We start from the raw sequence: 12,830 nt of genomic DNA, 5'->3' as shown, positions 1-12,830 counted from the left end.
GCTGGGTCTGCGCGTGTTCGGGTGCCGGGCTTTCCCCATCACTTTGCTTTAGATAGTGCGTTTGGACGCGGGAGGAAGCTGCGGACCTCCATCCCTGCAGGTCCTCAGACCTCAGCCGGTCACAGAGCTGAGCGCCCTGCTCCGCCGGTCCTGGATGGTCTGCGGGGAGCGCTCGCATCGCAGCAGCTCAGGGATGGTGAGAAATAAGACGTTTTTGCTGCACACGGAGCTCTCGCCGAGCTTGTACGGAGCTGCTCAGTGCAACTCTCCGAGCAGGAGGTGGGGAACCTGGGAGGGAGCGCACTGTGCTCCTGGGGTGCTAGAGACTGGATCCTTAGGGGGCTCTAGCAGCGGGAAGTGCTGTGACACGAGCCGTTGCAGGTAGACCCCTGCCGGCTCCTTTCCCACCAACTGACCTGGATCCAGTCTCTTCCCAGTTGTTTTGTTCCCTTCCAGCTTCTAGCCTCCATCCTGGCACCCTTTTGCCCGGTTTTGGTTTCTCAGTCTTATCGCCGTTTCCTTCCCTGCCGTTTCCCTCTCAGGCTTTTCAGGGAGATCATGCAAGCAAGAGCTGATACCCGACTGCTAGGTATCGATCCACTTTGAACTGATGGCCACCATGGCTTGTGTTGACCAGTAAAATGAGAGACTGTGTCTGGAAATTAATGTCTTGCTTGTTTTTCTAATCCTAATTTGCAGAGGAAGATTAGAAACTAAAACCTACATATGGTAAATATATGGTACCTGTTACTATAGTGAAGCTCCTGATGGACCTCTCTCCCTGGCCGCTGCTTCCATGTGTTCCACGCTGGTTTCTGTCCTGATTAGCTGTCTCTGTCACTGCACAGCTCCGCCCTGCAACTCCTGCGGGTTTGCCCATTGTGCCATCTGCCCTAGAAATGGGGTGCTTGGTGCCCTTGTCCAGATACAAAGGCCCATGCTGAGGGTGTGCTGAGAAAATGAGGTTTCTAGCCTCAGTTCTGACTCCATGGACAAAACACAGCTTCTCAAAGTTCAAAGCTACCATCGTGAGGCAAGTAATCCTGCTTGCTCATGGGCTTAAATACATGTGCAGTGATCAGAGTGCCTACGGCAAGTTCAGGTACTCAAATGGACAATGTCTATTGTGTCACTTAATTTTGGCCAGATTTTTCACAGAGACCAAGAAGGTACTTTGGTGAAAGATGACACTGCTTACTCTAACAGGAATTTTTCCACATTCAGTTGAAACTTCTTGAACTGTTGTGGACAAACATTGTTGGTGTTTTAAGCAGAAGTAGGGGAAGAGGGCATTCTGGTGGGTTTTTATTCTTCTACCCTTTTTCCTGGAAATATCCCAGCTGACTTGGCTTAAAGCCTGATGAAGACTTCAGTCTGACTTCTAGGCTGGAAACCTTGTCACAAGTGCTTAAAGTCTGTCAGTGTTACAAAGAGTGAAACTAGCCCCTCAATTTCAATGTCTCCTTTTCCATTTTCTTTTTTTTCTTGAAGAAAAAAACCTGTTTGTATATCGTTGTTTCCTGCCAGTTTGGCACTGTCATTACTCTTTGCTGTCACCTCTGACTGCCTCTGCCACCTGTGACAGTGGACCTTTGTTTCCAGAGTAATTTGGCCTTTTCATTCCCCAACTCTTTTTTTTTTCCAAAAATAAAACTAATGATGGAAGAATCCTATTTTAGCAGGACAGAGTCTCATTTACATCACAGCAAATTTGCATTAGCCCTTAACTTCTGCAGATTTAGTCCAGATTGATTATACAAGAATTTAACTGCTATCACAGTGGCTAAAAGACTGCATTGGTTGAATTTTTTCTTTATTCTGAAAGAATAGTTCAAGAAGGGAAGTTATTTATACAATGGAAAAACTCAGAAGGCTGCTTAGGATTATGTACCAGTTAACTCTGCAAATAATTCCAATCCTTGATATGTGCTTTATGCTCCTTTTTATCTGTTGGGACTATGAGATTTTGTCAGGATAAGAACTGGAAAGTTCAGAGATGTGGCCACAATTCAAGCCAGCCTTGCAAACCTGATATTACTGTGGAAATATTTAAATGCCCGTCATTAAACATGCAGGGAGGCTGCCCTGGCCAATTTATAAATTGTACATTGAAAAGACAAACTTTCACTGTTCCTCAGAAACTATTTCAGGAAGTTTTCGCTTGTGCATTAATTTGCTAGGACAGTAGCAGCTTAGTATTCTTCAGTGGAACTTAAAGAAATTAAGTGCTTGAAAATATTAAAAGGTGCTATCAGACTTGTGTTTTGAAATCCAGATGCAGAACTGAGAAAGACTTTGTTTGTATCTTTTGCTCACTACAGGAACAGACCTATGTGCCTTGTGTATCCTGAACGCCAGCCACTTTGCAGTTGTGAGTAATAAGAGGGTTTTTTTGGTTTAACCAATTGATTTAGGGTTAGATTGGGATGCTTTTGTTCTGATAACGTACAGTTTTATGCCTTTCATGTTTGCAACCTCCTTTGCCTACTCATCGATTCTGTGTGCTGAATCTTTATTCTGCCAGCCAGGTTAAAACTTAGGTGCAGGCTACTAGGTTTTGCTGGTGTAATCAAGAGGCAGTAATCTTGCTGTTCAGCTTAGCAGAAGATAGATGGGAAAGTCTGGCTCTTGCTAGACTCTGGTATTTGTTGTTTTGCCAGTAAGTGCCTGAAGACTGCCAGACTGCTAGCTTTGCTACCCTCCATGTTGTTATTGAAAATACTGTAACAAGGAAGTATCAGAAGGAAAAGGCAATCAGAACTTGTTTGTTTGAGATTTTTCCTTTCTGATTATGAAATTCAGTTACATTTTGAAAATAGAAGAAATACATACTTAGGCAACGGTATGTTAAACAGCATTTTTTCCTTCCTTGACATGTGAATCTGTCAGAGCTTTCAAAGAGAAAGCTCAGGAGGGCAAAATAAAATTGTTCTGAGTGTTACTGAAGAGAGTTTTGAGCGATGACTCATGTTCCTCCAACAGTTTATAGGTTATTCCTCATGCTGCTAGTTTCAGTGTAACAACAGTTATTCATCTTCTCCTGTAAAGTACCTCTTGTGAAAGAGAGTCTTCATCACCTTGTTTCCTAAGGTATATTTTGTCATTTACTAGAAAAAATTATATAAAAGTTCATGATTTCCAAGATATGCAAGATAGCATGGTTATTTTCAGTTGTAGGCTGAAAGAAAAGGGTCATATGTTTGTATTTCACTAAGAACTTGGGTAAGAGATCAACAGGTTGCATTTAAACACAGTCTTCTTCAGAACTTTGGAAAAATAAACACCTCAGAAAGTCCTACTATTGCTTACAGTGGAATGAAACACCTTAAAAATTGCTTGCTGCATCTTCCATTGCTCTTTGTAGACTGATTGACTGAACAAAACGAGTAATCTTAAGCCCATAAGTAAAACAAACCAGCATCAATCAAAAATCATTCTCATACACAGCTGTTATTAGAAATACACCTTTACAGAGCACTCCCTAAAGCACAGGCTCAGGTGAGTGAGATTGCTACCTATTCTAAACCCTGGAGCCTATTAAACTGTGGATCTTTTGCAAATGCTTTGCCTTGTCTCTTACAAGCTGTTGCTAATAAATGCAAACTTGACCATGGAAGAACTCCTGATAGCCAAGATCCAGCATGTGCGTGGATGCTTTGCATACAAGTTCTCTTCAGTGAAAAGGGTGGAAATGGAGATAAACCTTGTCCACTGCTGTCCCCTTCCACAGCAGCCAAAGTGGCAGTGTTGTCAGTGTCAGATGAGATGGTCCCACCTGCAGCCAACCCCCGTCTCCCCCATGTCATGGCTGAAATGAAGCGAGTCTTCCTCAGGAGACTCTTGACTGTTACAGGTCAGTGCAGAGATAGCTATACATCCACTCTGTTCTGGATTTTATCTACAAGAAAATCCCAAAGTAAAAGGTCTGTGCCCAGAAAAATGCCTCAGACTACCGAATCTGTTTTGCTGTCAATGACCCCTATAAAAATAAATTGCTTATTGTAAGGACTAACACACCAGGAAAGCATGGTAAACCTTCCAGTGATTTCACTTGTTAATACCTTTACCAGAGTTGTTCCCTGTCTGTAATTCAACTAAGACCGATTATGATTCACCATCATATTACATCAGGTGTTACATGTAGGAGGATATGGCATGCGGTCTTGATTTGACTCCATCTACTGGTATTACCAAAACCCGTAAAGTTAAACCATTGCAATAAGGGAAGTGAAAATCATGCTTCCACCCGCCAAAGTCACAGCTGCAGAGCTATTTTGAACAGTGTATTTACAAATCCTGATTTGCATAGTCCAGACAGCAGACCCAAGCACTGACCACAGCCAAGAGCCCTCCTTCTGTTTTGTAAAACCAAATCCAAGGTGAGTTCACCAAGAAAGAAAACTCTGACCTAGACAGAGAAGTGATAATCATAACAGCATTATCCCCAAATGAGCTTGACCTAGGACACTCACTGAAGCGCAAAGAGCACCGAGAAATGTTTGAGCTCAAGTGCGTGCAGTATGACGTGTGCCTCTGAGTTAAGATCCTGGGCTGGTGGAAATCAGTTAATGCCTCCTCAAGAGGAAAAGAACTGACATCATACCTGAAAAGAATATCAGAATGTTGCACCCTAGGACTGTCTGGAATCAAGAGCAGCCTGAGTGGATGGACCATGAATTGCATGGCCAGGGGTTAGTAGAGGAAAATAACGATTCAGTAAGTCATTTGTATGCGTAGGTCTCACTGAGCTGGTTAAGCCATTTTGTTTCTTTCATCCCCTTCTCTTTATTAATTTATTGGGTAATTAAGCAGTACAGTGAGACTTAACAACAGAAATCCTGCTGTGAAAAGCAGAGAGGATTGAGCACGAATCCCAGGAGGTTTCTCATGAACCTTCAGAAAACCAGGCTCTTGATGCACTAAAAAATGTGCCTGTCCTGCACACCAGGCTTCTTACCTTCTTTATCAGAAACCTTTATAACCTTAAAATACAGCCTTGTAGAACAGAAATGAGTCTGGGAAACACCTGAAGTCGGAGAGAAGTGCATTACTATCTGGGTCCTCAGAGTACAACTTGTCCTTCATACCATGGCACCTGGCCTAGAAACTGCAGACAGGCGTCTCAGCTATGTCCCCCACTGCTGTGTGTATCATTCCCGGCCTGAGAGGTCGAAAAATGATGCGCTCTCAGCTGGGGTTAGGTCAGACATCTGTATCTGTGGGCTTACTCTATGTTCAGAAATTATTTTTGAGCAGCTGCAGGATTTTTAAGGCTTTTTTTTTTTTTTTTTTGGGGGGGGGGGGGGGTGCTACCTTATTTGGATGGCTAACATGCCTGAGCTTTAAAAAGCCTTATTTTCAGTCACCTGTTCAAGTGTTTGTGTTTTGACAACACCTATTTTAAGCATCTTCCTGAAATGGAGGCCTCCAATTCACTTTGGAAGACCCCGTTGTAGTTAGCACCCTTGCTTGTGTGGCTAGAAAGCTGCACATGATTATTAACCTAGGTGCCCAGAGTCAGTCATATCTTAAGAACTGGAGAAGCCTGAATCTGGATAACTGATATTATCAGGGCTCTTCATCACACGTGCAATAGGACTGGAACCACCACACACAGGGCAGGGTGCACTGCAGACACGTAGACCGAATGGCCGTCACACAGGTAGGCATGACATGTCCAGAATTGTACTTAAAGCGTGCTTGCTGTGGGGATCACATTTCAGGCCAAGGCCTAACTTGGCCTTGTTAGCCCAGGCAGCACTGCCAGCTAGGAATTACATGTGCAAAAATATGGGCATACTCCAGAAACCATGAATAAAGAAGCCACGTATTTAGAGGTTTCGCCACAATGTAATCAATGCAGATATTACATTGCTCTGTTACATCGCCTTGGGAACTGAGTGGGAAGCATCCCATTCAAAGTGATACTGATGTGTTATGATAATATAACAAAGAAAAAGAAAACCATTGCAAATACTGAATAAATCATAAGAGGCGGTTGAAACAGTCATTCAAATGAATGGCAAAGGCTTAGTTCCATATAAATAATGAATGGCTTCTCTTGTATTGAGCTCCTGAAGGAGATGGCATGTATGTAAGAGGGAGTGGTGTCACTGTAGCAGAGTTCTGTTAAGGAAGGAGAGATGCCTGAAGGCAGGGTTTTGTCCTAACGGTGGGGAAAAAGTGCCTCCAAGTGGAGCAGGAGCACACACAGGGCTCTTCCCGTGAGCTGCTTGGAGCTGATGCACACATTTGAAATGCCGGTGTTGGCATTAAAGGGTAGCTGGATACTCTTGGATAGAAGAGGTGCCCATGGCTGGCTGCTGCACAGCACCTTACTTGAGTCGGTGGGGTTTGCTGGTTTGTGGTAAAGGTTTGAGGGTGCCTGAGACTCAGTAGAGCCAGAAGACCTTTGGCACGGCACTGCTGAGGGCTGCTGTACCACAGTGAGCAGGTCAGGAGGGTGGACCTCCCCCTTGGTCCCTCTTCCTCTCTAAGTGAGCGGCAGCATGGCATGTACCCAAATGGAGGTTCACAGCAGCTGGAGAGGGCCCTAGGAGGTGGGCTGGTGAGTTTCCCATGGGTGCTGAGTGCCTCTGCACCACGAGTCTGGTCTCTCTGAGAGTTTAGGGGTGAGTTGCACATCTCCACTCTGCAGGTACAGTGAGGTCAGACCCTCCAGGATAATGGTCAATAAAATGTTGACTGTTGAAACATACATACCCTGCTGAGAGCTTTTGGCACCTGCACAGACATTCCTTCCTGGGTAAAGGAATTTAAGTCCCCCATGATTTAAGTAGACACAATCCTTCCAGGATCAAGTGGTAAAGATGGTTATTGCCACCATTTCCATGTTTAATTGAACTCAGCATGGAGCGTCACAGAACCATGAGTGTTGGTTGAAAGAGTTAGATCATAGAATCATAGAATAATTTAGGTTGAAAAAGACCCTTAAGATCATTAAATCCAACCCATTAACCTAACTGCCAAGTCCACCACTAAATCATGTAACCAAACCTCCTGCCTTGGCATGGCTCAGCCTCCCAAGTTTAGCGTGGTTTGAACATGCTTTGTTGCTTGGGCTCCTCCTCAGCACACCTTCCCAACAGTCTTGGGTAAGAAACACGTGCATGGGCATCACCTGTCAGCAAGGGCAGGGATAGAACTGGGCAACTTCAAACATCTGCATAAGTTAGCCCGACTTACTTTTCTGACTTGTTTCTCTGACTTGTTTTCCTGAATCTACACTTCTCCTCGGTTGCTAGGTGGGAGGGTTGGCTGGTCCATGGACAGCTGTAGTTGGAAGTAAGTACTAATGAACATGGGCAGAGGAAACTGGGGTAGGTCATTCATGAGGAGAAAAGTAAAAAGGAAAGCTTAAATGTTGGATGATAGATGTTGGAGTATGGTCCTTGGCTGGAACAGGGTTACTAGGAGGAAGGTTTCCTGCATTGCTGAAGCAAAAAGGAGCTGAGGAGACTCTGAGGTGTCTCAGCATCATTTCGAGGATGTAAAAGAACAGGTAACAACGTGGTTTGTGCTGGTTCCTGCAAAGTGTGATATGAAGCGAAGTACCCTTACGGATACTTCTCCTACAATATAGGCTTTCTGAGATTAATGTGTTTTTCTGGTGAAATCCCTTGTGAAGCCTGCACCTGGATGTCTCAGGACAGTCACACCCATGGCCATGTTTCTTAGGAACAGGACATGACGCACTACTTCTCAGACTGCTGCTAATTTGCAAAGGTATTGGCAATGTTCGTAGGCACCTTACTATGGACAAACAAGGGAATTAGAATAAATTAATAGATTAATTAATAGTCATGTTCTACTGCCACTACATGCAATCTTTGTTACTATGATTCATGCAAGTCCCCTGAAATCCATGGGAGTGGAGTGTGATTTGAAAGCTCACAAGAAGCAGCAACACAGTGAATGTATGCATATAGAAAAGTTTAACACTGCAAGAGTTTAATGAGGCCACCAATTAGAAATTAGACATATGAATCACAGCCTGTTTTTTCAGAAGCTAGAGGATGTTTGCATTTATAGTAGTAACAGCAATAACCAAACCAGAAATTTTGCTTCCTTTGTAGTTGTTTAGAAAATAAGCAAATCTCATATCATCTGAATATAGAGTTTCTGTTGTTTTTATTTCCTCTGCTTAACTCCAGTATCAGACTATTAACCCTTGAAATAAAATTTTTACAAGTATTTTGTTGCTGCAGCAAACTGAAAGAAGGAACAAGTAGCCTGTGAAGAAGCCATAATGGTATAATTTTGAAAGCAACACAGAGTGTTAACTTCTGAAGGAAGCAAGCATTATTGCTTTTTGAATTCCATGCAATGGTAAAGGAATCTATATGACCACACAAAGGCTTGATAGCATGAATACTTAAGTCATTGTGAATTCTATTACTTCTGTTTTTTAAAATGTGAACAATTCACTCTGCAGAAAACTACAACTTCTGTATTACATTTATCAACAACATTGTCATATAAAACACATTAAAGCATCTTAGCTTTAGAAAAATAAGTGCTAAATTTATATTTGCTACAAAAATCTCTAAGAGTTTAGAGATTAATTTTATTTGTGTTTGCTTACTATACCAGCTTTAATTAAAAAAAATAACACAAGAATATCTGTATTCATTGCCCTTAGAGCAGTGTTATTTAGGAAAGTTGTACTCAAAAGGAATCAGTTCACATTTAAAATAAAATGCTAAGTGAAGAAGAAATACAGCGTCAAAGTTGAAGTTGCAACTCTGAGTAAGATTAAACTCAAAATTAATGTCCAATTAGCCAATTGATGAGGATGTGCAAGCCCTTTGTAGGCCTCAGTAGTGTCCTGCCAAATAGATGGCAACATTCATCTCACTGAAAAGCAAGAACTACCTAAACCTAGAGAATGGATTTGTGGTCTAAGTTTTCTTCTCTTCTTTGCTGTTATGGTGTGAAGAACTATACTTTCATTTGTTTTTCATTTTTGCCTTTCCACACAGAGGTTTCATTGGTTTGTGACTAATAAGCCTCCTGCTCTTAAGAGCTTATACACCAGTTTGAGAGTTATTCCTGATTTCTGCTGGACTTGCTGAAAGCCAGCAAGCGTTGTTGAGTTCATGTCTGCCTAACTGTGTGCATTTGACAATTTAACAAAGTGTTTTTTTCCTGTTACCTGCTGCCACTGCAGGATAATTCCAAGCTTGTGCAGCTGTTTGGTGCTCAGTTCATGTGGAGTTCACTTACATTTCTCAGTGCAAAGGTTTGCAATAGACCAGGCCACGAAGAGGTGTTGAAACTCCCCCTGATGATCCCCAATTATGCCATTTTATCAATTACTTTCATCCCATAAAATATTTATTCGGCTGAAAGTGGAAATGTAGTTTAAAATCTTTTATAAGGACACAGCAGGACTCCATCATTTGCTTTTTCTTCAGAAGGTTCATGCCATGATGCTTCCTCCACATGTACTTTTTTCTGAAATGGAATCACTTTCTCAGTCAGGAGTCTTAAAGAACAGACTCTCTTACCTTGCTTAGATAGGTAGGTCTTCTCAGGATGGGCTTCTAGTATACAAGGTTTATTCTCTATCAGTGCCCTTACTTCTTTCCCTTTGCTTCTGAAATGTCCAAATGAACTTAAACATTTACCTGAGTAGCAACAGGATGTCAGTTTTCTCACAGTATCTACTGCACCTTTTGACTAAGCTGTTGTAACTCCTATGGATGGCCAACAAACCCGTAATGTGAGCTTAAAGTCAAGGCAGATTGAGATACTGGCAGCCCTACCAACTGGGTCCTTGGGGACTCACTTTGAAATTAAACTAAACTCATTTTAAATATGGAATTGTTTTATTGTGTGGGTGCATCTGCACATAAACTTTACATTGGGTTCTGAACAGCATATAAAGGCTTGCAAGAGATAAATTAGACTAAGTAAAGCCCTCATCATTAATCAGGGTGCTAAACAAGCATGAGCGCTAGAGAATGAACGCAGCTGCCACTTCATTTATCTTGCTGTCAGAAGGTAACTCTCCTACAGAGAGAAGCTCAGAAGTGGTAGCTTAGGGTCTTTTGTGTCTCAGCTTGCAGAGAATATATATGCTCATAATAAATACATATCTACATTACATGCATATATGTTTTTATATACACAAACAAATACACCATATATAAGCACATTTTTTGTACTGGTGTGTGTATAATGTTGTATGTGTTCTCAAATAGTCCTAAATTCTATTTTTGAGCTGAGAAGTGAGAGGTATGCCTGTTTATTTCAAAGGAAAAATATTTACTACTTATTTCTGTTCACACTGAGTATTGTGACTGAATAACAGTAATCTTGGCTACAGTCTTACTGTAGCATTATCTTCTGTGATAACTTTCATCAGTTCCCCCATCATGAAGATGTGATGTGTGTGTAGCTGATGTGGTAAATCAGAAAGTCTTTCATTTCAGAGTGAATATGTGATGCTGGAAGGAGGTAATAAAACCTATTTTGTCATTTGCTTTGGAGAAACCCCAGGTAAGCGAAGTACAAGTTACTGAAATCTCCAAGTGTTATTTTTCTAGTAGCTTCTCCGTGTCAAAGATACGTTGAAGACAAGCTAACCAGTGGCTTGTCAGATACTAAGTTTATAGGGCAACAGGCTCCAGTGGCTCGTCTTCCTTAGTCTGACCTTGTTCATGAAAGCAATAAATCAGCTAGCCCTCCATGTCTTTTCTATTGTCCCAGGCTCTTGGGAAAAGGATGATTGAACAGGAAGAATTAGTGCTGTTGCATAGGATTTAGCATAATGGATAGATCATTAACCTTTTAAGTCTGGTGTCCTGGCTTTTGCAATGGCCTACCATGGCTGCTTCAAGCAAGCAAAAATCTCCATATGTAACAGGGATAGTTTGTGCAGGGAAGGGGAAAGATTTCCTGGACCGGAGTCATGAGAACAAGTTGTCTGTGAGGCTGGGTGGCACTGCAGCCACACTGGGACAGCAGTATAAAGTACACGGGCCTCAGGAATATAGGCAGGGATGTGACACGTGTATGTCCTCAGTGCAGTGGGTTACTCCACACGGCATGACCAGAGCTATGTACTCACAGTGACCAGGGATAAGCTATCCCATGGTGGCATCTAGACCTCAATCTGAGGTATCTGAGATACCTGTAGCAATGTGCCGATGGGAATATGGAGTTTTGTATGGGCTGCAATACTCAGCTGGTTAGCTTTTGGGGGCATTTTCATGACTACCCTGCTAACAACATCTGATCTAGCTAGTTTGAAGTCCGTGTAAGAGTGGACACTTGATCACTGATGCAGGACCTGCACTCACTCTGACTGCAGTGTTGACTGCAGTCTTTATTTTATTTGAACACAGATGTGTGTGCTTCATGTGTGCTTCATGTGTGCAGTTTGCTGTATTTCAGCCAAGGACTTGCAGGAGAAAAATATATCACCACCTAAGAGGACAGAGGTACTAATATGCAGCAGTCTGGTAGCTGATCATAATAGATACTCAGGTTACCATGCCCTTGAGTATCCAGGACATCTGCTAGAACAGGTATAGGGAGACCTGTATGTTATAGAGAGACCTGAGGTCTCTTTTGCAGTGGCAACTGGAGGCCAGGCCTCAGCACCTAAAATCTATTTGCTGCCCTGATTTAAGTAGCTACATCCTGCCCTAGATGTATGTTTACAGTGGAGTTCTATTAAAATTGGAATTATATGTTGGAATTAAATGAAACTTCTGGTCTGTGTGACATTTGATCTGAAGGAAGGTGCTCACAGGTACAACTTCAATTCCATCTGATCTTACCTCATGGGATGTGTTTCAACACTTGAAAACATACGTCAGAGGACTCAGTTCATCAAGGCTTCCCACAGGAGAAAACAGCTAGATGTAGACAAAGCTGGGTGGGTGACACATAAACAGATCAACCCCAAAAATACTCATCAGCTAAGCATGATCTTAGTTTCTGGTAGTTTTGATGAGCCCACACTGAAAGCATGTGTCTATAATGTAGCTCATGTCTATGAAATTCTAGACTTTATGGGCCAGAAGCTTTAATTAATATCTTAGCAACGCCCGACACTGATCATTACAATGCTTTGTGTGTCATCTTGCCATCTGCCTACAAAGAGAAATTACAGACCCATTGCATTATACTGTTGGGGCCATGTTAAAACTTAAGAAAATACCTGAGGACTTTTCTACTTGGTTGATGTCATGATGTTTTCTGTTCTCAAATAACAATAAAGGTAGTGAGTGTGTCAGTTTGAGCTGACTTATACCTTATGTTCTCAATCTCATGGAAATCTCATAATGATATTTTGTACTTCCTCCTTTCTTACTGCATGTTACCAACAAGCAGCAATAGCCCAAGAGGTCAGAGCAACAGGCTAACTTTAAAGGACCTGAGAACAGACATAAACTAGATTCCAGCTGTGGTGACACTGCTCTCCAGCAAATCACATAGCAAAGTGAGGCATTTACAGAAGGACCAAAGCTGGAGACCAACTGGACTGCTGAAACTGCCTGCTTCAGAGGTGATCAAGTATCTAGCCAGTTACTTGACTGCCCAGATCGTGTGGGTGTTCACAAGACTCTGTGTAAAACCTCTGGGCATGTATTAGGTACAGGTTTCTTTTTTAAAAATTGGCTTATTCATGTCTAACCTTGCCCTCCTGGTGTTTTACTGTTATTGCCTTTACATGGTCCCCTGAGCTTTGTTATCATCACACAGCAGGTATACTGTCACTTGCCCATCGCCTGACAAATCTCACCTCAAGAAACTTTTTGTGAGAGGTACTATTTCTGTACTACACTCAAGTCATG

Source organism: Falco naumanni, chromosome 6 (genome assembly GCF_017639655.2).
Source record: "Falco naumanni isolate bFalNau1 chromosome 6, bFalNau1.pat, whole genome shotgun sequence".
NCBI lineage: Eukaryota > Metazoa > Chordata > Aves > Falconiformes > Falconidae > Falco > Falco naumanni.
Note: the sequence above shows the minus strand (reverse complement) of the source record.